At 50.0% G+C, this 23,990-nt stretch overlaps 1 long non-coding RNA gene across 1 annotated transcript in view; it reads right to left on the minus strand.

Moving 5' to 3' along the window:
- The window catches only part of LOC311532202, a 90,007-nt gene that overhangs the window by 7,574 nt on the left and 58,443 nt on the right, over nt 1–23,990 (minus strand). The window contains exon 2 of the long non-coding RNA XR_014714348.1: nt 16,069–16,215. This is a non-coding gene — a long non-coding RNA (uncharacterized lncRNA). The remainder of the gene's footprint in view (nt 1–16,068; nt 16,216–23,990) is intronic.

Below are 23,990 nucleotides of genomic sequence, written 5' to 3' on the forward strand. Positions count from 1 at the left end.
ATGGAACATATAGTAAGAAGGTGTATATATATATATATATATATATATATATATATACATACATACAGAGAACATGAAAGGTGAAGTAAGAGGCTAATTAATTAAGATGAGCTATTATCAGCAGGAGAAAAAAACTTTTGCAGTGATAATCAAGATGGTCCATTTAGACAGTTGACAAGAAGGTGTGAGGATACTTAACATAGGGAAATAGATTCAATATGTGTAATGAGCAAGCCACTCCCAGTCTCTATCCAAGCCCAATCCCTCAGACAAACACCTACAAGATCTCTATCAAACATTCTTAAAACTGCAATACCCACCTGCTGAAGTGAAAAAACAGATTGACAGAGCCAGAAGAATACCCAGAAGTTACCTACTACAGGACAGGCCCAACAAAGAAAATAACAGAACGCCATTAGCCATCACCTTCAGCCCCCAACTAAAACATCTCCAATGCATCATCAAAGATCTACAACCTATCCTGAAAAATGGTCCCTCACTCTCATAGATCTTGGGAGACAGACCAGTCCTCGCTTACAGACAGCCCCCCACCCTGAAGCAAATACTCTCCAGCAATCACACACCACACAACAGAACCACTAACCAAGGAACCTATCCTTGCAACACAGCCCGATGCCAACTGTGTCCACATCTTTATTCAAGTGACACCATCACAGGGCCTAATAACATCAGCCACACTATCAGAGGCTCATTCACCTGCACATCCACCAATGTGATATATGCCATCATGGGCCAGCAATTCCCCTCTGCCATGTACATTGGCCAAACCGGACAGTCTCTACGCAAAAGAATAAATGGACACAAATTTGACATCAGGAATCATAACATTCAAAAACCGGTAGGAGAACACTTCAGTCTCTCTGGCCACTCAGTAACAGATTTAAGGGTGGCAATTTTGCAACAGAAAAGCTACAAAAACAGACTCCAGTGAGAAACTGCTGAGCTTGAATTAATATGCAAACTAGATACCATTAACTTGGGTTTGAATAGAGACTGGGAGTGGCTGGGTCATTACACATATTGAATCTATATCCCTATGTTAAGTATCCTCACACCTTCTTGTCAACTGTCTAAATGGGCCATCTTCATTATCACTACAAACGTTTTTTTCTCTTGATGATAATAGCTCATCTTAATTAATTAGCCTCTTACTCCACCTTTTCATATTCTCTTTATGTTTGTATGTCTATCTATATATATGTTCCATTCTATGCATCCGATGAAGTGGGCTGTCGCCCACGCAAGCTTATGCTCAAATCAATTTGTTAGTCTCTAAGGTGCCACATGTACTCCTGTTCTTTTTCCTGGGATTATAGGTGACATTAACAGTGTATAGGGAAAAAACACCCCAAGGAAAGGGTCATAACTATTTAATAATAATAACATTAAATAATATTCCAACCACTAGCTGGGTATGAATTGTTTCTATATTGCAAATAAAACTACAGACTTATGAACATACTAACAAATAGTAATCAAAAGCTTCAACCCTCAGGATAACTTGGGGTACAATAAAATGAAAAATAATCACAGTTTGTGGGAAAAACATGGGAATGAAGTTCTTGATCTAAAACACTTACTACAGATTAGCCAGAGAGCCCCAGTGACTCAGTGCTCACGAAAGCTTATGTTCAAATGACAGGTTTCAGAGTAACAGCCGTGTTAGTCTGTATTCACAAAAAGAAAAGGAGGACTTGTGGCACCTTAGAGACTAACCAATTTATTTGAGCATGAGCTTTCGTGAGCTACAGCTCACTTCATCGGATGCATACCGTGGAAACTGCAGCAGACTTTATATACACACAGAGAACATGAAACAATACCTCCTCCCACCCCACTGTCCTGCTGGTAATAGCTTATCTAAAGTGATCATCAAGTTGGGCCATTTCCAGCACAAATCCAGGTTCTCTCACCCCCTCACCCCCCTCCAAAAACACACACACACAAACTCACTATCCTGCTGGTAATAGCTCATCCAAAGTGACCACAGAAAGCCTGGATTTGTGCTGGACATGGCCCACCTTGATTACCATGCACATTGTAGGGAGAGTGGTCACTTTGGATGAGCTATTACCAGCAGGAGAGTGAGTTTGTGTGTGTGTTTTTTGGAAGGGGGTGAGAGAACCTGGATTTGTGCAGGAAATGGCCCAACTTGATTATCATGCACATTGTGTAGAGAGTTGTCACTTTGGATGGGCTATTACCAGCAGGAGAGTGAGTTTGTGTGTGTGTGTGTTTGGAGGGGGGTGAGGGGGTGAGAGAACCTGGATTTGTGCTGGAAATGGCCCAACTTGATGATCACTTTAGATAAGCTATTACCAGTAGGACAGTGGGGTGGGAGGAGGTATTGTTTCATGTTCTCTGTGTGTATATAAAGTCTGCTGCAGTTTCCACGGTATGCATCCGATGAAGTGAGCTGCAGCTCACGAAAGCTCATGCTCAAATAAATTGGTTAGTCTCTAAGGTGCCACAAGTACTCCTTTTCTTTATGCTCAAATAAATCTGTTAGTCTCTAAGGTGCCACAAGTCCTCCTGTTCTTTTTACGGATACAGACTAACATGGCTGCTACTCTGAAACCAGTGACTCCTGACATGTATGTCAGTACCAGAAGACAGCAAATGCTACAAATAGAAAATATAGTCAAGGAGGGAATGAAACAGCTACATCATCTCTAGGGCCTGATTTACTGCTTGCTTTGAGCGTTAGTGTGCAGGGGGAAAGGCTTGGGATCCTCACAGATAAAGTTACCATTGTCACTAGCTTTGATGGGAACAAAACCAAAGTTTTAAACCCAAAAGAGCAAAATTCCACACTGAGAAGCAAAAGCCGCTTACCTGGAGCTTGCACACTTTTCAAAATGGCCGAAGTACATGGATTTTGTTTATTTAAGAAATCTTTCCTTGTGTAAGCAGTGTCAGGATGAGCTCCACCCTGACATCTGGTGGTGAGGTGTGGCAAGTTGTGGAAAAGAACTTCAGGGGCCGATCTCATTTGCATAGGCACACCCACCACGCCTAGAATGAGACCATAGCTGCCCAAATGGTCACTTTGGCTGCTGTGGGATCCCCAGTGTCTCTGTTATTGGGGCAGGAAGAATAAATTGCTATTACCCTGATTATGGGAACTGTGCTTGGAACTGTACGTGGCCTTTTGTTATGATGGAGGGATTCACCATCAGTACACTGGCCATTTGCAGTGGTGTTGTGCTGGCTGGCTCCGAGGTTTGGGCTTCCCAAAACTCACTGGCAGCCTGCCTTTCTTCCTCCTCTCGGACCTCTTTTATCAGCTGGGAGTAACTTGGGGGATGTTCCCGTCGTTCTCTTAGCCGGAGATGAAGTAGAATCGGGTTCTGATACTGAGTTCCTCTTACAATTTGAGCCAGTCTGGTCTGATCCATCTGCTCAGCAGTCACTGCTCCCCTCATGATAGCTCTCTGAAGCAGTCTCTCCAGTCTCTGTATGTAGGCTGAAGCCTTCTCGCCCTTTTGTTGTCGGGAATTAAGGAACTTACAGTAGCTGTCTTCAGGGCCCTCTACGCTCCCAAAGTTGTGTTCAAGGGCCTCTAGGCAGTCCTTCACACTGACCCCAGGGTCAATGAGCTTCAGGGTGCGAATCACATCTAATGCTGGGCCGCCAAGGCTCTCTATAAGGCATCTTCGCTTTTCTGCATCTGGTACGGCCCACTCTTGCAGCATTTCAGTGGTATGCTCTAACCAGGGTTCAAACTCCTCCTCCCCAGCAAATAATCTTAACTTACGACAAGAGTCTGACTCAGCATGGGGAAGCACAACCTTTTCCAATATTTGCCCCAGAGCTTTTGTCCAATCATCAGCCGAGGCTGCAGCCTCTGAGCTAGAAGCTGCTGAGCCAGGGCCCAACAAACCTGACATATTAGCCATTATACAAACAGTAATTTCCTCAAAATATAAGCACAAACAAAAAAAATATAAATTGTTTCCCAATGTAGTGGATCACTCAACAGGTGCTTGCGAGGGGTACTGACCCAGGCGATCCCGGATGAGCCCCCAAAAATGTAACCCTTCTGCCCGTCAGAGTTGGCAGCAACAAGGGCCGGGTTCAATATCTAGGGGTTCCATTCCAATAACACAATGCAAACCGGCTCGAGCCCCCACCCAGTGACCTGGGACCAATATATACCACCCCCGCTGGGCGCCTCCAAGAGGCAATACTTCCCCTCTCGCAAGCACATAGTCTGAGTGTAGCAAAAGTCTTTTAATAACAGAGAGAAACAATGTGGCATTATGTTGGGGAAACACCACCAACAGGATTCATAACACAACCCATGAGCAAAAACAACCCCACCCCAGGCAAATTGGGGCATGCCCTTTTCCCTTTGGTTCTTGAGTCCAGCAACCCCAAATCACCCAAAGTCCCAAAAGTCCAATGCCCCAAAAGTCTCTGTCCCTGGTCAGGGCAGCCCCAGAGTTCGAAAGTTTATCGGCGGAGCTTTACCTCCCAATCTGGGTGGAAATGGGACAGGGGTAAGAGGCACCTTACGTGATCTGAAGCTGACCGCCCCATAGCTCCATAGCGGCGCTCCGCTCCGCCAGCCACCCCACGAACTCCTTCGCTCAGCTGCGCTCCGCTCCGCCAGCCGCCCCACGAACTCCTTCACTCAGCTGCGCTCCGCTCCGCCAGCCGCCCCACAAACTCCTTCACTCAGCTCCACGGCCCACAAGCAGCTCCTGCCATCCACACACTGCTCCGCGTCGAACTGCTTCACCAGCCGTCCCGCAAATTGCTCCACAATATATCTTCAGGCTCCCCCACTACTTAACACAACACTCAGTGATTTCAGCTCTTAGGTGAATTCAGCTTATAGTAGGGGAGCCCCAGTGCTGGTGCACTGTCAGCCCAAAGTGAGCTCAGCAGCCTATAACTAGACTTCTAATGAAATCAAAATTAGCTCTGATATTCCACAGTGGAGAGAGGAGGAAGTGCAATCAGCATGTAAGGCCCTCATCAAGGGGCCCATGCCATCAAGTATTAATACTTGTCCCCAGCCTCTCTCCATTCACACAGTTTTGGAACCCATGACCCTTGCCTAGCGAGTGCTACTTAGTTGATGGTGAATCCCTCCATCATAACAAAAGGCCACGTACAGTTCCAAGCACAGTTCCCATAATCAGGGTAATAGCAATTTATTCTTCCTGCCCCAATAACAGAGACACTGGGGATCCCACAGCAGCCAAAGTGACCATTTGGGCAGCTATGGTCTCATTCTAGGCGTGGTGGGTGTGCCTATGCAAATGAGATCGGCCCCTGAAGTTCTTTTCCACAACTTGCCACACCTCACCACCAGATGTCAGGGTGGAGCTCATCCTGACACTGCTTACACTTGTTATTTCATTCACTGATGTAATGTAGGGGGAAAGGCTTTCACTACAAATTATGATTGCACACGGGGCGGGGGAGGTGGTAGACTCTCTCTTGCATCATTCTGCAAGAACACGGTGGTCACATTTCCCAGTAGTTCTAATTCCCTGTGGGTTCTCTCGAATTCTCACTAATTCGGGTTCCAGCAAGAGTCTAGGGCACTGCTTCCATACTTCGAAATCAGCTAGCTTTACCCGAGTTTCTTCAATATTCTGTTCTGCTAAATCAGCCTTTTTCTCCAAATCAGATTTTCCTTCAGATACGGAAGTGAGATTTTATCACAAGTGTTTTTCTTAAAGCCCCTGGCTGCTGGAGTCCTGTGAACACTGGAGAATTTCAGCTTTCATTAAAAGAAAAAAAAAGGAGCCCTGCTGCTTGTGGATTAAAGCAGGAAAATGTGAGCCAAGTGAGATCCAAGGAGTCAGAAGGGAGCAGGCAAGTAAAAGCAACGTAAAACAGGTGACTTCTCTAAAAACATCTCCCAGACTCTAAGCCGATCGCATGTGTTTTTAACATAAGGGGCTGATGCGATTTTATAACCCACGCTTGTGGGTGAAGAGCTGTGTCAGGATTGCTCTGCATTGTGGTTCTGTGCTGGGAACACGTAGCTGGCAGAGCATAAGCAGACGGACCCTCCAGGAGGTTAAATCAGTGTCGAGACCAGGCAACAAAAAGCAAATATTGTTTCAGCTGCTTTGTCTCTATTTGCCTTCCTGCTGCTTCAGTGATGAGCCTCCTCCACGGAATTCCTGACCTACTGACGCCGCCCGGCCAGGCACAGACTCCACTGGCAGGGAATTACCGACAGCGCTAGCCCTCCTCTCATTGCAGGGGAAAGAGTTAGGCTCAGCCCTCTCCGCAGAAGGGATTTGTGGATTTCCTCATCCTGGGAATTGAGGGGAAAGTTTCTCTCCCTTCAAGTGACACCCAGCTCTTGACACATGGAAACCAGCTCCTCGGCTCCCCCTTGCAATATGGAAAAGGCCTTAGCACCCCAATCTGTCTGTCCGCCAACAGCAGCCAAACACCATGGTGCCCCATAACTCAATTGCATTTCCCACGATTTCACATGCTGGGCATGGCTCCACGCAGGGAGCCCGGAGCTGCTCAGCAAAGCCGAGGTGCTGTGGCAGCCCACAACTGTGTCACACTAGCCACAGGAAGGCAGCTTGTCCAGTCCCTAACATTTAGCCTCTGAGGTGACCTCCTTTCAATACTTAAACCTTTCTTCACTACAGGGCTTTATAAGGCTTCCTGCTTCCCCCTGCCTCCTCCCTGCAGCCTCTGTTCTCCTGGGATTCCCCACCAGTGGCATTTTAAGTTTTCTTGGGGCCCTGGGCCAGAGCAAGTGGGGGGTCCCTCCCCACCCCTTCAGCCTGAGGTCCCACCCCCATTCCTCGCTCTTCCACCTATGGCCCGCCCATGACCTCACATCATTCTGCCCCTTCCCCCGTGGCCTCACCCTGCTCCACCCAGGGTCCCACCCCATTCTGCCCCCCCCCCTGCATCCCTGCAACCTGTTTACTTGTTTCTGCCTCACCCCACTGGCCCCAAGACCAGAAAAGCTCTGTCCCCACTCCCCCTGTCAGGACACTGAGCCTTAGTGGGGAGTGAGAGCTCCCCCAGCCCTGAGGCCACGGCAGGGAGCCAGAGCTCCTCCAGTCCCAGGGCCACAGCTGGGGTCCAGGCGCTAGAGCTGCTCCCACCTCCTGGCACTTCTCCCAGGGAGCAGGGTCAGGGTACGGGGGCTTCCCCCACCCACCTGGCACTTCTGCAAGGGCTCCAGTCTTCCACCACCCCATAGAGGATGTCTTCTGGGGGCGGGGTGCCCATTTTTCCAGGCACCCCCAATTGGCCAGGGACTCTGGGAACAGACTCCATCAGCCCATTGGTTAATCTGTCACTGTTCCCTAAAGAAGCAGGATCCACCGCTTGCTGCTTGGGAGCTGTGACAGGTTGCCCCCCCCCACTCCGGGGTGCCACCTAATGTACTGGGGTACCACTGAGCCTGCCAGTTCCTCCTGTCTGGGTTCCCTTACACTGCCTTGCTGAGCCAGACCCCCAAGCCTCCTCCAGCACACACGCAGGTGGGGAGCTGCCACACCCAGCTGCAGAAAGAGACAGACACTGAGATCAGCTCTGCGTGGGGAGACAGATCAGGAATTGCCCAGCACTCAAGTGCACACCCCCTCTGGAGTGTAAACCCAAAATTGTATTGTCTTGCGCTGCACAGAAAACTGTACAGCATAAGCTCATGAAATTTGCTCCCACCCTCAATGTGGAGGAAGATATGCACAGCTTTTTGGTTCCTTCCCGCCCCCCGCCTCCCCAGTTATGAATTGCACAAACTGGTCTAGAGAAAACAAACACACGTTTATTAACTACGAAAGGTAGATATTAAGTGATTATAAGGGATAGCAAACAAATCAAAGCATATTACTGAGCAAATAAAACAAAAATGGCAACTAGCATCTTCAGAGTTCTATTGTTCTCCCTAATGGCCCATCCAAGCTGATTGCTTTCTGTCTGGTGGGCATTCCCCAGGTGTAAACACAGTTGTAATTGTTACATAGTCAATATTCCTAACTTCACATAAAGAAATGATACATGCATTCAAATAGGATAATCATAGTCAGTATATCATAACCTTTCCAATGATACCTCACATGACCCATCTTGCATAAAACATATCTTAGTTATGCCATATTCCTATCATATATCATATCAAATATCATAACAATATTTCTATGAAGAATATGGGGCATAGTGTCACAGGAGCAATGCCAAGTAGCTTCATAGAATCATAGACTTTAAGGTCAGAAGGGACCATTATGATCATCTAGTCTGACCTCCTGCACAACACAGGCCACAGAATCTCACCCACCCACTCCTGTAACAAACCCCTGACCTATGTCTGAGCTATGGAAGTCCTCAAATCATGGTTTAAAGACTTCAAGGTGCAGAGAATCCTCCAGCAAGTGGCCCATGCACCACGCTGCAGAGGAAGGCAAAAAACCCCCAGGGCCTCTTCCAATCTGCCCTGGAGGAAAATTCCTTCCCGACCCCAAATATGGGCATGTGGGCAAGACTCACCAGCCAGACACCCAGGAAAGAATTCTCTGTAGTAACTCAGATCCCACCCCATCTAACATCCCATCAGAGGCCATTGGGCATATCTACTGCTAATAGTTGAAGATCAAATAATTGCCAAAATTAGGCTATCCCATCATATCATCCCTTCCATAAACTTATCAAACTTAGTCTTGAAGCCAGATATGTCTTTTGCCCCCACTGCTTCCCTTGGAAGGCTGTTCCAGAACTTCACTCCCCTGATGGTTAGAAACCTTCATCTAATTTCAAGTCTAAACTTCCTGATAGCCAGTTTATATCCATTTGTTCTTGTGTCCACATTGGTACTGAGCTTAAAAATTCTTCTCCCTCCATGGTATTTATCCCTCTGATATATTTACAGAGAGCAATCATATCTCCCCTCAGCCTTCTTTTGGTTAGGCTAAACAAGCCAAGCTCCTTGAGTCTCCTTTCATAAGACAGGTTTTCCATTCCTTGGATCATCCTAGTAGCCCTTCTCTGCACCTGTTCCAGTTTGAATTCATCTTTCTTACACATGGAAGACCAGAACTGGAAATACCTTACCTGATGCATCCCAAGACTGCATTAGCTTTTTTCACGGCCATTTCACATTGGCGGCTCATAGTCATCCTGTGATCAACCAATACTCCGAGGTCCTTCTCCTCCTCTGTTACTTCCAAGTTCTTGTTAAAAATTCTTGTTATTAATCCCTAAATGCATGACCTTGCACTTTTCACTATTAAATTTCATCTTATTACTATTACTTCAGTTTATAAGGTCATCCAGATCTTCCTGTAGGATATCCCTGTCCTTCTCTGTATTGGCAATACCTCCCAGCTTTGTATCATCTGCAAACTTTATTAGCACATTCCCACTTTTTGTGCCAAGGTCAGTAATAAAAAGATTAAATAAGATTGGTCCCAAAACCAGTCCCTGAGGAACTCCACTAGTAACCTCCTTTCAGCCTGACAGTTCACCTTTCAGTATGACCCATTGTAGTCTCCCCTTTAACCAGTTCCTTATTCACCTTTCAATTTTCATATTGATCCCCATTTTTTCCAATTTAGCTAATAATTCCCCATGTGGAACCGTATCAAATGTCTTAATGAATCTGAGGTTAATTAGATCCACTGAATGCATTCCACTGAATGCATCCGATGAAGTGAGCCCCACTAAGGAATAACTGGGAAATCGCAACCCCACCCCCGCATGAGCTGCGAAAAGCACTGCGAGAGTTTTTAGAAGACATCCATGGCTCCCCCAACAGGGTACAGCTGGCTCTCCAGCCGTGGGGGGACTTTGACCAACTCCTCCAGGCCACAAGGACCTTTATAAAGGAGGGTAGAGGGAAAGGAAGGCACGGTGCTGTGGCCTACGGGCGGGCCTGCAGCTTCCGTGACGATTTACTCACTTACGGGATGGGTCACGTATTGTTGCGTGACCTGCCAGGGGCCGCGAACATCCCTGCCAACAAGGAACCCCCACCCCCCCCAGCCCTCCACATGACGCCTCTCATTATCGCAACTTTGAACACCAGGGGCTGTAGGATGGCTCTCCGCAGGTCCCAGGTGCTCTCTTACCTTCGGGAAGGGGGGTACTCTGTGATTTTCCTGCAGGAGACCCATACGGATCCGACCGCCGAGGACAGCTGGCGGCTGGAGTGGGGGGACGGGGTCTACTTTAGCCACTTCACGATTTGACAAGCTGGAGTGGCGACCCTGTTCTCCCCCAACCTACAGCCCGAGGTGCTAGGGGTCCCTGAGGCCGTGCCGGGCCACCTGCTGCATCTCCGAGTCCGTATGGAGGGGCTCGTGGTCAACCTCGTTAACATCTATGCCCCGACAACGAGCCCGAAGCGGCCGCAATTCTATCGGCGGGTGTCTGACTTCCTCGGCACCCTAGATTCTCACGAGTGCCTAGTTCTGGGAGGGGACTTTAACACCACCCTCGAGGAACAGGACTGCTCAGGGGCTGAGCTGAGCCCAGCTGCCGTGAACATTCTCCGAGGAATAGTCGAACATCACTCCCTAGTGGACGTCTGGCGTGACCACCACCCAGATGACACTTCCACGTTCACCTTTGTCTGGGTGGAGGCCCATCGGTCACACCACTCTCGGTTGGACCGTATTTATTTATCCCGTTTCCATCTTTCACAAGCCCACTCCTCCAACATTCGGCCAGCCCCATTTTCCGACCATCATCTAGCCACCATAACAGCCTCCCTCAGTGCAGAGAGGCCAGGGCCGGCCTATTGGCATTTTAACAACAGCCTGTTGGAGGATGAGGGCTTCGTGACATCCTTCCAGGAGTTTTGGCTGGCCTGGTGAGAGCCGCGGCGTGCCTTTCCCTCAGCGCGGCGATGGTGGGATCTCGGGAAGGTGCGCGCCAAGCTCCTCTGCCGTGACACCCGGGGCACCAGCCGACGGAGAAATGCAGCGATAGAGCAGTTGGAACGGGAGGTCTTAGCGATGGAGAGGCATCTGGCCGCCAGCCCCGAGGACCCGTTCCTCTGCGGAGCGTGCCGGGAGAAGCGGGAGGAGCTCCGGGCCCTCGAGGACCATCGGGCCTGAGGTGCCTTTGTTCAATCCCGCATCCACCTCCTTCGGGAGATGGATCGTGGCTCTCGTTTCTTCTATGCCCTGGAGAAAATGAGGGGGGCCAAGAAACATGTCATCTGCCTTCTAGCAGAAGACGGCACCCCCCTCACGGGTCCGGTGGAGATGTCTGGGAGGGCCCGCGACTTCTACACAAGCCTTTTCTCCCCGGATCCGACCAATCCTGGCGCTTGCAGGGTGCTCTGGGAGGAACTCCCCATGGTCAGCGTGGGCGACCAAGACAGACTAGAGCTGCCTCTCACCCTGGCCGAGTTCTCGGAAGCCCTCCATCGCATGCCCACCAATAAATCTCCGGGCATGGACGGGCTGACCGTGGAGTTCTACCGCACATTCTGGGACATCCTTGGCCCAGACCTAGCCACTGTCTGGGCTGAGTCTTTGCAGGGCGGGGTCCTCCCTCTTTCGTGCAGGCGAGCGGTGCTCGCCTTGTTGCCAAAGAAGGAGGACCTCTGCAATTTACGAAATTAGTGCCCCATCTCGCTCCTTAGCACGGACTACAAAATCGTAAGGAAAGCAATCTTGCTGCGGCTAGGGTCCGTGATGGCGGATGTGATCCACCCAGACCAGACCTACACTGTCCCGGGCTGCAGCATTTTTGACAACCTATTTCCAGTCCGAGACCTTTTGGAACTCGGGCACAGAGATGGTCTGTTGTTCTCCTTGATCAGGAGAAGGCGTTCGATAGAGTGGACCATGGGTATCTCCTGGGCACTCTGCAGGGATTTGGATTCGGACCTCAGTTTGTGAGTTTTCTCCTGGTGCTGTAAGCTTCCGCGGAGTGTCTGGTTAGGCTCAACTGGACCCTGACCGAACCGGTCAGCTTCAGGAGAGGAGTACGGCAGGGGTTCCCCCTCTTGGGCCAGCTGTACGCTCTGGCGATCAAGCCCTTCCTCCATCTCCTCCAAAGAAGGCTGACAGGGTTGGTGCTGCGGGAGCCGGAGCTGCGGCTGGTCCTGTCGGCGTACGCCGATGACGTGCTCCTCGTGATCCAGGACCCGGGCGACTTGGCACGGGTGGAGGCTTGCCAGCCCATCTATGCGGCAGCCTCCTCCGCCTGAGTCAACTGGGTCAAGAGCTCTGGCTTGGCGGTGGGGGACTGGCGGCAGGTGAACTCCCTCCCACCCGCGCTTCAGACCATCTGGGTCCACTGCTCTACCTAGGCATTTACCTTTCTGCCATGCACCCTTCTCCGCTGGAGAACTGGCAAAATTTAGAAGGCGGGGTGATAGAGTGGCTCCGGAAATGGACGAGGGTATTCCGATGTCTCTCCCTCCGAGGAAGAGCACTGGTGCTTAACCAACTAGTCCTGTCCACGCTCTGGTACTGGCTCAACACCCTGGTCCCGGCCCCGGGTTTCCTGACCAACCTCCAGACATCGATTCTAGAGGTCTTTTGGTCAGGAATGCACTGGGCCCCTGTTGGGGTTCTTCATCTACCCCTGAAGGAAGGAGGGCAGGGCCTGAAGTGTCTGAACACTCAGGTCCGTGTCTTCTGCCTCTAGGCCCTGCAGAGGCTCCTTTATGGTGCAGGTAGTCCGGCTCACTGTTTACCCCTTTCTCCAGATCATTTATGAATAAGTTGAATAGGATTGGTCCTAGGACTGACCCTTGGGGAACACCACTAGTTACCCCTCTCCATTCTGAAAATTTACCATTTATTCCTACCCTTTGTTCCCTGTCTTTTAACCAGTTCTCAAGCCATGAAAGGATCTTCCCTCTTATCCCATGACAACTTAATTTACATAAGAGCTTTCTGGAAATCTAAGTACACTATGTCCACTGGTTCCCCCTTGTCCAAATGTTTGTTGACCCCCTCAAAGAACTCTAATAGGTTAGTAAAACACGATCTCCCTTTACAGAAACCATGTTGACTTTTGCACAACAATTTATGTTCTTCTATGTGTCTGACAATTTTATTCTTTACTATTGTTTCAACTAATTTGCCCGGTACTGATGTTAGACTTACCAGTCTGTAATAGCCAGGATCACCTCTAGAGCCCTTCTTAAATATTGGCGTTACATTAGCTATCTTCCAATCATTGGGTACAATAGCTGATTTAAAGGTCAGGTTACAAACCATAGTTAATAGTTCCGCAATTTCACATTTGAGTTCCTTCAGAACTCTTGGGTGAATGCCATCTGGTCCTGGTGACTTGTTACTGTTAAGTTTCTCAATTAATTCCAAAACCTCCTCTCGTGACACTTCAATCTGTGACAATTCCTCAGATTTGTCACCTACAAAAGATGGCTCAGGTCTGGGAATCTCCCTAACATCCTCAGCCGTGAAGACTGAAGCAAAGAATTCATTTAGTTTCTCTGCGATGACTTTATTGTCTTTAAGTGCTCCTTTTGTATCTCGATTGTCAGGGGCCCCACTGGTTGTTTAGTAGGCTTCCTGCTTCTGATGTTATTTTTGTTTATTTTGTAATTTTTATATTATTTTGATGTTATCTTTTTGTTATTACCATTTGAGTTTTGGGCTAGCTGTTCTTCAAACTCCTTTTTGGCTTTTCTTATTACATTTTTACACTTAATTTGGCAGTGTTTATGCTCCTTTCTATTTACCTCACTAGGATTTGACTTCCACTTTTAAAAAGATGCCTTTTTATCTCTCACTGCTTCTTTTACATGGTTGTTAAGCCACAGTGGCTCTTTTTTTAGTTCTTTTACTGTGTTTTATAATTTGGGGTATGCATTTAAGTTGAGCCTCTATTATGGTGTCTTTGAAAAGTGTCCATGCAGCTTGCAGGGATTTCACTCTAGTCACTGGACCTTTTAACTTCTGTTTAACTAACCTCCTCATTTTTGCATAGTTCCCTTTTCTGAAATTAAATGCCACAGTGTTGGGCAGTTGAGGTGTTCTTTCCACCACAGGGATGTTAAATGTTATTATATTAAGGTCACTAATTCTAAGCGGTCCTGTTATAGTCCCCTCTGGGACCAGATCCTGCGCCCCACTCAGGACTGGATCGAGAGTTGCCTCTCCCCTGGTGGGTTCCTGTATCAGCTGCTCCGAGAAGCCGTCATTTAAAGGATCGAGAAATGCTGTCTCTGCATTTCGTCCTGAGGTGACATGTCCCCAGTCAACAGGGGGGATAATTGAAATCCCCCGCTATTATTGAGTTCTTTATTTTGATAGCCTCGCTAATCTCCCTTAGCATTTCATCGTCACTATCACTGTCCTGGTCAGGTGGTCGATAGTAGATCCCTACTGTTACATTCTTAGTAGAGCCTGGAATTACTGTCCAGAGAGATTCTATGGAACATGTGGATTCATTTAAGATTTTTATTTCATTTGATTCTACATTTTCTTTCACATTACTTGAATCCATTACTTGAGGTTTTTCAGCACATTCTAATATGACGAGTCACAATTATTTATTAGATTAAGTAATTCTAGACTAGATCCTCAGCGAATGTTAATCGGTGACATTCTATTGGAATCAATGGAGCTATAGCTATTTGCACTAATGAAGATCTAGCCCTTTGTCTTTTTTTAGTATTATTAGTGCTTCATAATAAAGTAATTGTCAAGTCAGTACTAAATACATCACTCCTGAAAGTAATTACATTCCTGAAATCGAGAAGAGCCGACAGGCTTTTAATTTATTTTAAATTATGTAGTGAGCAGGGAAATCTATAACCCGATACAGCAAAAAGAGTACTTTCAATCCGGCAGCTCATTTCCTATGACAGATACTAGGAAATAGCTCTCTGGGTTAGAAGGACATTTAATAATAGCTGTCAGTGTTGCTGCAAAGCTCAGGATGCGATCAGTTTATGAAACATGGCCTAACTACAATGTCTCTGGGTTTCCCTAGACAGGATGCTCTGACAGCAGCACACTAGGTACTAGCCTGCTGCTCTGGGAGCTGGGTGCTGCTGCATGTCAGACACATTTATTGGTTTCGCCAGGTGCAAGGGCCACGGGTCAACAGCTCCAGTTCTGTTTAGCCTTCTCTGAGCAATGTGGATTTCTCTTATAGCCCAGCCTTGCTTCAATCAAAAACTTCCCCCAGGTACAGAATAAATCAGTGCCACCTACTAGATACTTCCCAAGCTATTTTCCTTGGTTCCACATTACTAGACTCCATTCAGTGTCTAGGTTTGCAGCCCTGCTGCAGGCGCTGCCCACCTGCTCCCTGACTCAAACCCAGATTCATCATCTGGTCGATTAAAAATGCAACAAAGCTCTAGAACAGCACAGACCAGCTCCTGAGCTGGTGTAAATCAGCACAGCCAGTCACTGACATCAGTGCAGTGACACCAGCAATGAGCTGCACTGTGAATGACTGTCTGAAAGTCGCAGATCACCTCTCCCTTGCAGAGAGTGCTAGCACACACGCCAGGAAACAAGGGAAACAAAGAAGATTGCAACAGCATGAGGCCAGTTTGCTGTTATTCTAGCGCTGGGAGGCCCCAAGGAGGACTGCAGGGAGGTGAGGTGCCCTGGCATTGCCATGCTTGTGACCGTGCACAGTGTTACTGCCGCTGCAGGATGTCTGCAAGTCCCAGCTGCCTCTCTGATCATTTCTAAGATAACTGCTCTTCTGTTGAGCTCCTCCAGATGAAGTGTTGTGCCGAGTCCTTGTTGCTAGACCTTGCTCCTGGGTTTGGTACTCTCCGATGAAGTGAGCTGTAGCTCATGAAAGCTCATGCTCAAATAAATTGGTTAGTCTCTAAGGTGCCACACGTCCTCCTTTTCTTTCTATGACCTTGGACTCCCTGCCTTGCAGCTGTCACCCCTCCAGTGACTCATCCCCCTCTCCAGCTGCTGTGAGCTCTCTGTCAGTTCCTGTTGGCGTGTCCATCTGAAGGGCTGTTCCAGAGGAATAGGGTGGTGTGCTTTGCACCTACAAGTAGTCCAGCAGCCCTGCAGTTCCTTGGCTAATTGGAACCCTTCCTCCTGCCCAGGATCCCAAACCATACTAGTGCTGTTCACCTACCTCCATGTCCGCTGCAAAGTGCTGCACTCCTCTGGGGACTTTTGTGAATTTCCTTTCACAATACTTGGCTGGGCAGCTGAAGGGCTTTTCCGTTCACAGAGCTACGCAGTGTTTCTGGGTAGCTTGTCTCGTATATTGCAGTGGCGCCTGAAATTGAAATAAGAGCAGGGCTAAGCCAAAGAGAAAATCAAATCCGGCCGTCTGTTCCTGCATACTGCCTCGACTTGCGTTCCAGCTGTGCTCTGTGCACACTGGTTTCCCATCTGGTTCCTGTGCAATTCAAGGGGTTGGTTTTAATCTATACAGGGACCACTTGGCTGCAAGGACCTTCTCCCCTACTTTGCACCATCACAACTAGCATCACATTAGGGACTTTTGGTGGCATGGGGAGGACCGGGTCAGAAAATTGTTGGGGGGCTGGGGGTTGCAGAAAATTTGGATGGAAACAATTTTTTTATTTTCACCAACATTTTCTGTGGAAAAAAATGACTTTTCATCTGAAAATGAAAACCCCAACCCCAAAGTTTTTCTGTTGAAAATGGAAGTGTCCAGGCGTTGGATTTCTGGTGCAAAAATCAAATGTTTTCAAGGAAAGCTGACACTTTTGATGCAAATTTTCATCTTGTTGGAAATCCAGTTTTCCATAAAAAGAAAATGTTGATGGAAAATTTTCAGGCTGTCCTAGCAACTCACCTCTCATAGAATATCAGGGTTGGAAGGGACCTCAGGATGTTATCTAGCCCAACCCCTTTCTCAAAGCAGGACCAATCCCCAATTTTTGCCCCAGATCCCTAAATGGCCCCCTCAAGGATTGAACTCACAACCCTTGGTTTAGCAGGCCAATGCTCAAACCACTGAGCCATCCCTCCCCTGGGTGCATGAGAGTAAATCCACTAAACACTGGGAGGGGCCCAGATAGTGCAGTAATGGAGGCCAGCTAAGGGCCTAGTATGGACAGATGGATTCGATCAAGGCCTCACTCCTACATCTGTTCTTCCCAGTCTCCTTATGTCTGAGTCCGAACGGTTATATGTCGCATGCCTTTGGCTTCCCAGCAGTGGGTGCACTATGGAGGTAGTGGAATGAAATAGGAGCTACTTAAACGTTTTCAATACAATCCACTGTTTTATCCAGTCTGCCACCTGCTGGTGAAAGGTATGTTTGGGAAGGTTAGTATCGGAATCCGGTTAAAAATCCTATGTAAGAAATGTTTCTCCCTTCTGTTACACATTGGGCCTCATCTGATCATACTGATCCTTTTTACGCCATCAGCTGAGTTACCCTGAATTTACACCGGTGTAAGCCATCGGAGAGTCAGGGCCATTATCTTTACACTCTTTGGGCCACATCCTAAGTGCTCTGCCCTGCTGCTCTGGGTGCCTTGACAGCACAGACACGGAAGTGACAAGCTTCCCACTTTATTGATTGACTTGCAATGAGTCATGGAGAGGAGTCCAATCTTCAATTTAACAATTTAACCTGTTTTTGTCACTCTGGCCCTCTCTTCCCTTTGCTCCCTCTACTGGTCTTTCTGGTCTCACTTAGTGCATCTTGTCTCCCATTTGTCTATGTACCAGATACTGCTTTATCTATAAGGGTTTAGTTAAAGTGGGACCACCCTCCCCCCATCGTGGCCCCTGTTGCAGTGGTATATAGGTGCTTATACTGGTCTAACTATTCCTGTAAGGCAGTGGTCCCCAAACTGTGGGGAGCACCCCCTTAGGGCAGGGGGGGCGTGACGGGACCCGGGCCAGCCCCCATGGAGGTCGGGGAAGAAGTGCCTCCCAGCCCCGCTCTGCCCCCTGCTCCGTTACTGCCTCACCACCTGTCCCAGTCCCACCTCCCAGTCCCAGGCCCTGGCCTTCCTCCCGGCTGCAGCTCTGGCCCCGGCCTTGGCCCCCAGCTCCAACTGCAGCTTCGTTCCCGGCTGCAGGTCTAGCTGCGACCTAGATCCCTGGCTCCCAGCCTTGGTTCCTGGCTGCAGCCCCGCTCATGGTCCCAGACCCAGCCATGGCTCCGCTCCTGGCCACAACTTCAGCCACAGCCCTGGCATCAGCTGCCAGCTCCGACCCCACTCCTGACTGCAGCCCGTAGCCCAGCGCCCGACTGCAGTCTGCAGCCCCGGCTCCTCACCCTGACCATGGCTCTGCTCCCAGCCCAGCTCCCAACCATGGCTGCGGGGGGGCGCGGACAGATTCCATTCCGGGCAAAGGGGGGGCATGACAGAAAAAGTTTGGGGACCACTGCCATAAGGGAAGGGGACTAAGCTGTACCTATATGAGGCAGCTTTCTACCAACATTACTGTGGCACTTTAGGAGTGGTGCTGATTGAACTATTTCAGGAGGAAATCACAAGTCAGGACAAAAACAGAGTGTAGAGCAGACCTCAGCTTGGAGGCACTTTGGGAAGGTCCCCGTCTGTCTCATTAGTATCATTAGCGCATGATAAATGCAGTTCACCATGTTCCTGGCACAAGCACCCTGCACTGAAATGCAGCCACTTCTGGGGTGAACGGCAGCTCCAAAACATGTTTGGGGCCGAAGGGGATGAGCTTGTATCCAGCTGAAAGTGGAGCGTGCAGGCGAGTAAAGAGAGTGTCATTACCCAGTGGGAATGTGTCCAAGTCAATAACAGTGCAGAAGAGAGCATGACTCACTACAAAGCAGAGTCCAGTTCCTGGGGTGGGGGCGGGGGAGATGGAAAATAACCTGTCTGTGTTCCTGCCAGCTCTGAGGATGGCGGCAGGAGGAGTTTTTTGTCCAGCTCCTAAAACGGTGAATTTTCTTGTCACTTCTGCAGGGGTCCAGCAGAAAACCCGGCGTGTTGATTACTACCTGCCCCTATGATCAACAGCCTGTTCCGCCCCAGCAATTTGCTGCTAGTTTCCCTTTGTTTTCCCTGCTGTTTTCCCCTTGGCAGACCAGTGGGACCACGTCTCTCTCTGCCGAGAAGCTATAAAGACATTAAAATTGCCTTCTTGTTCCCAACTCAGCAGAATCCTCCTCATTCGCTCTTTGGAAAAGCCAAACCACCCGTAAAAAAGCTTCACCGAGTTGACTCAAGGAAGCAATGACTGGGCAGTTCAGATCTGGGATTGGCAGCCAACTCCCAGACAGCTCCAGCACACCACAGTGCCCCCCGCCCAGAGTGCCCCACCTGTGACATCACTGCAGGAGCTCTCCAGCATGCAGATATTTTCCCTCCCCCAGAGCACACAGGATCCTCACTGCTGGACTGTGCGGCAGGGCATCCCAGCCCAGCCGCTTGTATACCAGCCCAACCGACTGCATCCCAGCCCAGCCCCCTGCATCCCAGCCCAGCCGCTTCTATCCCAGCCCATCTCCCTGCATCCCAGCCCAGCTGCCTGCATCCCAGCCGAGCCACCTGAACCCAGCCAAGCCACTTGTATCCCAGCCCAGCCCCCTGAATCCCAGCCCAGCCATCTGAACCCAGCCCAGCCGCCTGTATCCCAGCCCAGCTGCCTGTATCCCAGCCCAGCCACCTGAACCCAGCCCAGCCACTTGTATCCCAGCCCAGCCCCCTGAATCCCAGCCCAGCCATCTGAACCCAGCCCAGCTGCCTGTATCCCAGCCCAGCTGCCTGTATCCCAGCCCAGCCACCTGAACCCAGCCCAGCCGCCTGTATCCCAGCCCAGCCGCCTGTATCCCAGCCCAGCCGCTTTTATCCCAGCCCAGCTGCTTGTATCCCAGCCCAGCCCAGCCACCTGAACCCAGCCCAGCCACTTGTATCCCAGCCCAGCCCCCTGAATCCCAGCCCAGCCATCTGAACCCAGCCCAGCCGCCTGTATCCCAGCCCAGCCACCTGTATCCCAGCCCAGCCGCTTGTATCCCAGCCCAGCCGCTTGTATCCCAGCCCAGCCACTTGTATCCCAGCCCACCCCCTGCATCCCAACACATCCCCCTGCATCCCAGCACAACCCCCTGCATCCCAGCCCAGCCGCCTGTATCCCAGCCCAGCCGCCTGTATCCCAGCCCAGCCGCCTGTATCCCAGCCCAGCCGTTTGTATCCCAGCCCAGCCACTTGTATCCCAGCCCACCCCCTGCATCCCAACACATCCCCCTGCATCCCAGCACAACCCCCTGCATCCCAGCCCAGCCGCCTGTATCCCAGCCCAGCCGCTTGTATCCCAGCCCAGCCGCCTGTATCCCAGCCCAGCCGCCTGTATCCCAGCCCAGCCGTTTGTATCCCAGCCCAGCCGTTTGTATCCCAGCCCAGCCACCTGAACCCAGCCCAGCCGCCTGTATCCCAGCCCAGCCCCCTGCATCCTAGCCCAGCCCCCTGCCTCCCAGCCCAGCCGCTTTTATCCCAGCCAGCCCCCTGAATCCCAACCCAGCTGCTTATATCCCAGCCCAGCCGCCTGTATCCCAGCCTTGCTGCCTGTATCCCAGCCCAGTCGCTTGTATCCCATCCCAGCCCCCTTCCTCCCAGTCCAGTCACCTGTATCCCACACAGCCCCCTGCATCCCCGCACAAGCTCTGTGTTCTCTATTCTATTCTATCAGCGATCATGAACCACCTTTCCTGGAGGTTTCCTGGGCGTGTGGGTGGGGAGTCAGAGAAATGGACTGGGAGCGCGGGAGCCCTTAATGGACAAGTGTTTCTCCCAGCTGTGTGTCAGGCATTTGCACCAACTAGGTTTAACCAGTCTGACTAAAACCATCATGCCCTCTCGCGTCGTCAGGCTGGTGTCTGTGAGGGCATAACCTCGCTAGCTCTCCCCTCATCCAGAGAGACTACAATAAACACACTGGACGCCACTTGATTTTCCAGCGTAAAAATAGAAAAAACCTACTCTTCAAAGGCTCAGACAAATCCCCCTTGCAGGGCCCCTTCACCCTCCAGCCAGAGGCAGTACAATACAACACAATTCTTCTTCACCCCTTTGCAGGCCACCTTTACCAAGTGACAAGAGCAGAACTGCATTGAACAGCCCAATGAGAGACGCCTGCTGCAAGGTGAGGAATAACCCAGGTTGCTGCTAGCCTAATCTGGAGCCACAGCCCCCCCTTGGGAACAGACTGCTGCTCGGTATCTCTGCTCGCTGGGCTAGACAGACCCCTTAAACTTCGCATTTACCAGTGGTATTAGAAACTGAGGGGCCACAGTGGAGCTGTGGGCTATATTCACTTGGCCTACAGACGAGGGCTGTTTGGTCTGAGGAGCTTCTGTGCAGGGTCAGGAACTGAGTCTTGCCTTCCTATGCTCATGTCTAAAGAGAAGTGGGGCAGTGCTAAAAGCAGAAGTAACCTAAACTCAACTCCATAGTCCCCAGCTGAGAAGTGGGTGAACTCTGGTTACCCGTCTTCACCCTCAACTCCACGACTGCTGCCTGGCTTCATTGGCAGGTCCTGCTGGCTCAGGCTGGCGCAGTGCGAGAGTGGTCAGCTGGCTGCACCATTCGGCATGGCTCTGGGTTGCTGGTTAATACATAATGCTCTGCCTGTCCTTTTGCCTCTCTCATATAGCTCTGGCCGAGCACTCTGTCCACAGACCTGGGACAGTTCTCAGCTCTCCTACTGGACCTTTCCCACAGCATGGATTGAACATTCATCTCGCTGATGGCCATGTAAAAACTCGGAGCGATTTCCAGGGTCACAGGCTGCTGTCTAATGACCCAGCATTAGGCTGGGAGCGCTTGATGGGCAGAAATTCCTCCCCTGCCTTTTGGCCTATGCACCACTGAGAGCTGATGGGGGGAATCCCATGGAGAGCTAGTGGGTCCATTAGCCAGGCCCCCTTTCGTCAGCCATATGGCTTGTGTTTGTTTGGCTCCCGTCATGTCCTCACAATTAAAGAGCACTGTAAGTAGCCAGCACATTTGCTTCCAGCAGTCTCAGAATCGGTGGGTTTGCTGCAGGAAGGCAAGCATTCCTGGGGGCAGGTGGGAGCCTCCGCTCCCAAAGGAGAATGGCTAACGGCTGCCAAACAAGAAACGAGTCTCTACATCCCTGGCTTAGGGCTGATGAAAGGCACTGTAGTGGCAGTCCTGGATACTGATGTTCTTTATTCACAGGACAGGCCCAGCATGGGCAGCAGCAGTGCAAACATACACATCCCAGCCTCTCACTCCTTTAGGGCCTAGCTGCCCCTCTGACTAAACCTGGCTTCTTAGTCACAATGGCAACTCTGTGACACCACACTTATGACCATGGCAACAGCCGGTGGACTATAAGGTGGATAGAAAGCTGGCTAGATCGTTGGGCTCAACGGGTAGTGATCAATGGCTCCATGCCTAGTTGGCAGCCGGTATCAAGTGGAGTGCCCCAAGGGTCAGTCCTGGGGCCAGTTTTGTTCAATATCTTCATTAATGATCTGGAGGATGGTGTGGTTTGCACCCTCAGCAAGTTTGCAGATGACACTAAACTGGGAGGAGTGGTAGATCTGCTGGAGGGTAGGGATAGGATACAGAGGGACCTAGACAAATTAGAAGATTGGTCCAAAAGAAATCTGATGAGGGTCAACAAGGACAAGTGCAGAGTCCTGCACTTAGGACTGAAGAATCCAATGCACCGCTAAGACTAGGGACCGAATGGCTAGGCAGCAGTTCTGCAGAAAAGGACCTAGGGGTTACAGTGGACGAGAAGCTGGATATGAGTCAACAGTGTGCCCTTGTTGCCAAGAAGGTAAACGGCATTTCGGGCTATATAAATAGGGGCATTGCCAGCAGATCAAGGGACGTGATCATTCCCCTCTATTCGACATTGGTGAGGCCTCATCTGGAGTAGTGTATCCAGTTTTGGGCCCCACACTACAAGAAGGATGTGGAAAAATTGGAAAGCATCCAGCGGAGGGCAACAAAAATGATTAGGGGACTGGAACACATGAGTTATGAGGAGAGGCTGAGGGAACTGGGATTATTTAGTCTACAGAAGAGAAGAATGAGGGGGGATTTGATAGCTGCTTTCAACTACCTGATAGGGGGTTCCAAAGAGGATGGATCTAGACTGTTCTCCGTGGTAGCAGATGACAAATCAAGACGTAATGGTCTCAAGTTGCAGTGGGGGAGGTTTAGGTTGGATATTAGGAAAAACTTTTTCACTAGGAGGGTGGTGAAACACTGGAATGCGATACCTAGGGAGGTGGTGGAATCTCCTTCCTTTGAGGTTTTTAAGGTCAGGCTTGACAAAGCCCTGGCTGGGATGATTGAGTTGGGGATTGGTCCTGCTATGAGCAGGGGTTGGACTATATGACCTCCTGAGGTCCCTTCCACCCCTGATATTCTATGATTCTATTATCAGCACAGGATGATGACTTCACTCCAGCCTATGTGCAAGGCAGGGAACCAGAGAGAAAACTCAACGACCTCCATAGCAGCAAAGGGAATCCAGAAAAAGCTGCATTTGGGAAATACTCTTCTTTAGTTACACCTGCTGCAGGGCGAGTGTCTCACTTGAGCTTTACGCTCCTTGTCCCTTACTATTATTTCTTATTTGTTTTATCACAGTGCGTAGGACTCACAATCATGGATCAGGACCCCAATGTATTAGGAGCTGTACAAACACAGAATAGGATGGTGGTCCCTGCTCCAAGGGGCTTACAATCTAAGTATAAGACAAGGCACAACAGCTGGGTGGAGACAGACAGACACGGGAGGAAAAGGACATGATGAGACATTACTGCTCAGCATGACAGACAGCGGTCTCAGCACACCAGTGGCCCAACAGTTATCAGGTTTGTTGTTGGGATCATGTCAAAGGAGAGCTTAAGGAGGATCTTGAAGGAGGATAATGAGGCGGTTTTGTGGACATTGAAAGGGAGCGTGAGGGACAGCAGTGGAGAAAGCACGAAGGTGTTTGAAAACGTAGCAAGCAGGTGATGGAAGCTGACGTCAGAGGCCAATCAGAAGCAGGAGCTGACTTTTTGAGAGTGAATGAAAACTGATAGGTCAGGTAGGGAAGGGC

The sequence above is a fragment of the Lepidochelys olivacea genome (assembly GCF_965140295.1).
Source record: "Lepidochelys olivacea isolate rLepOli2 genome assembly, chromosome: 16".
Taxonomy (NCBI): domain Eukaryota; kingdom Metazoa; phylum Chordata; order Testudines; family Cheloniidae; genus Lepidochelys; species Lepidochelys olivacea.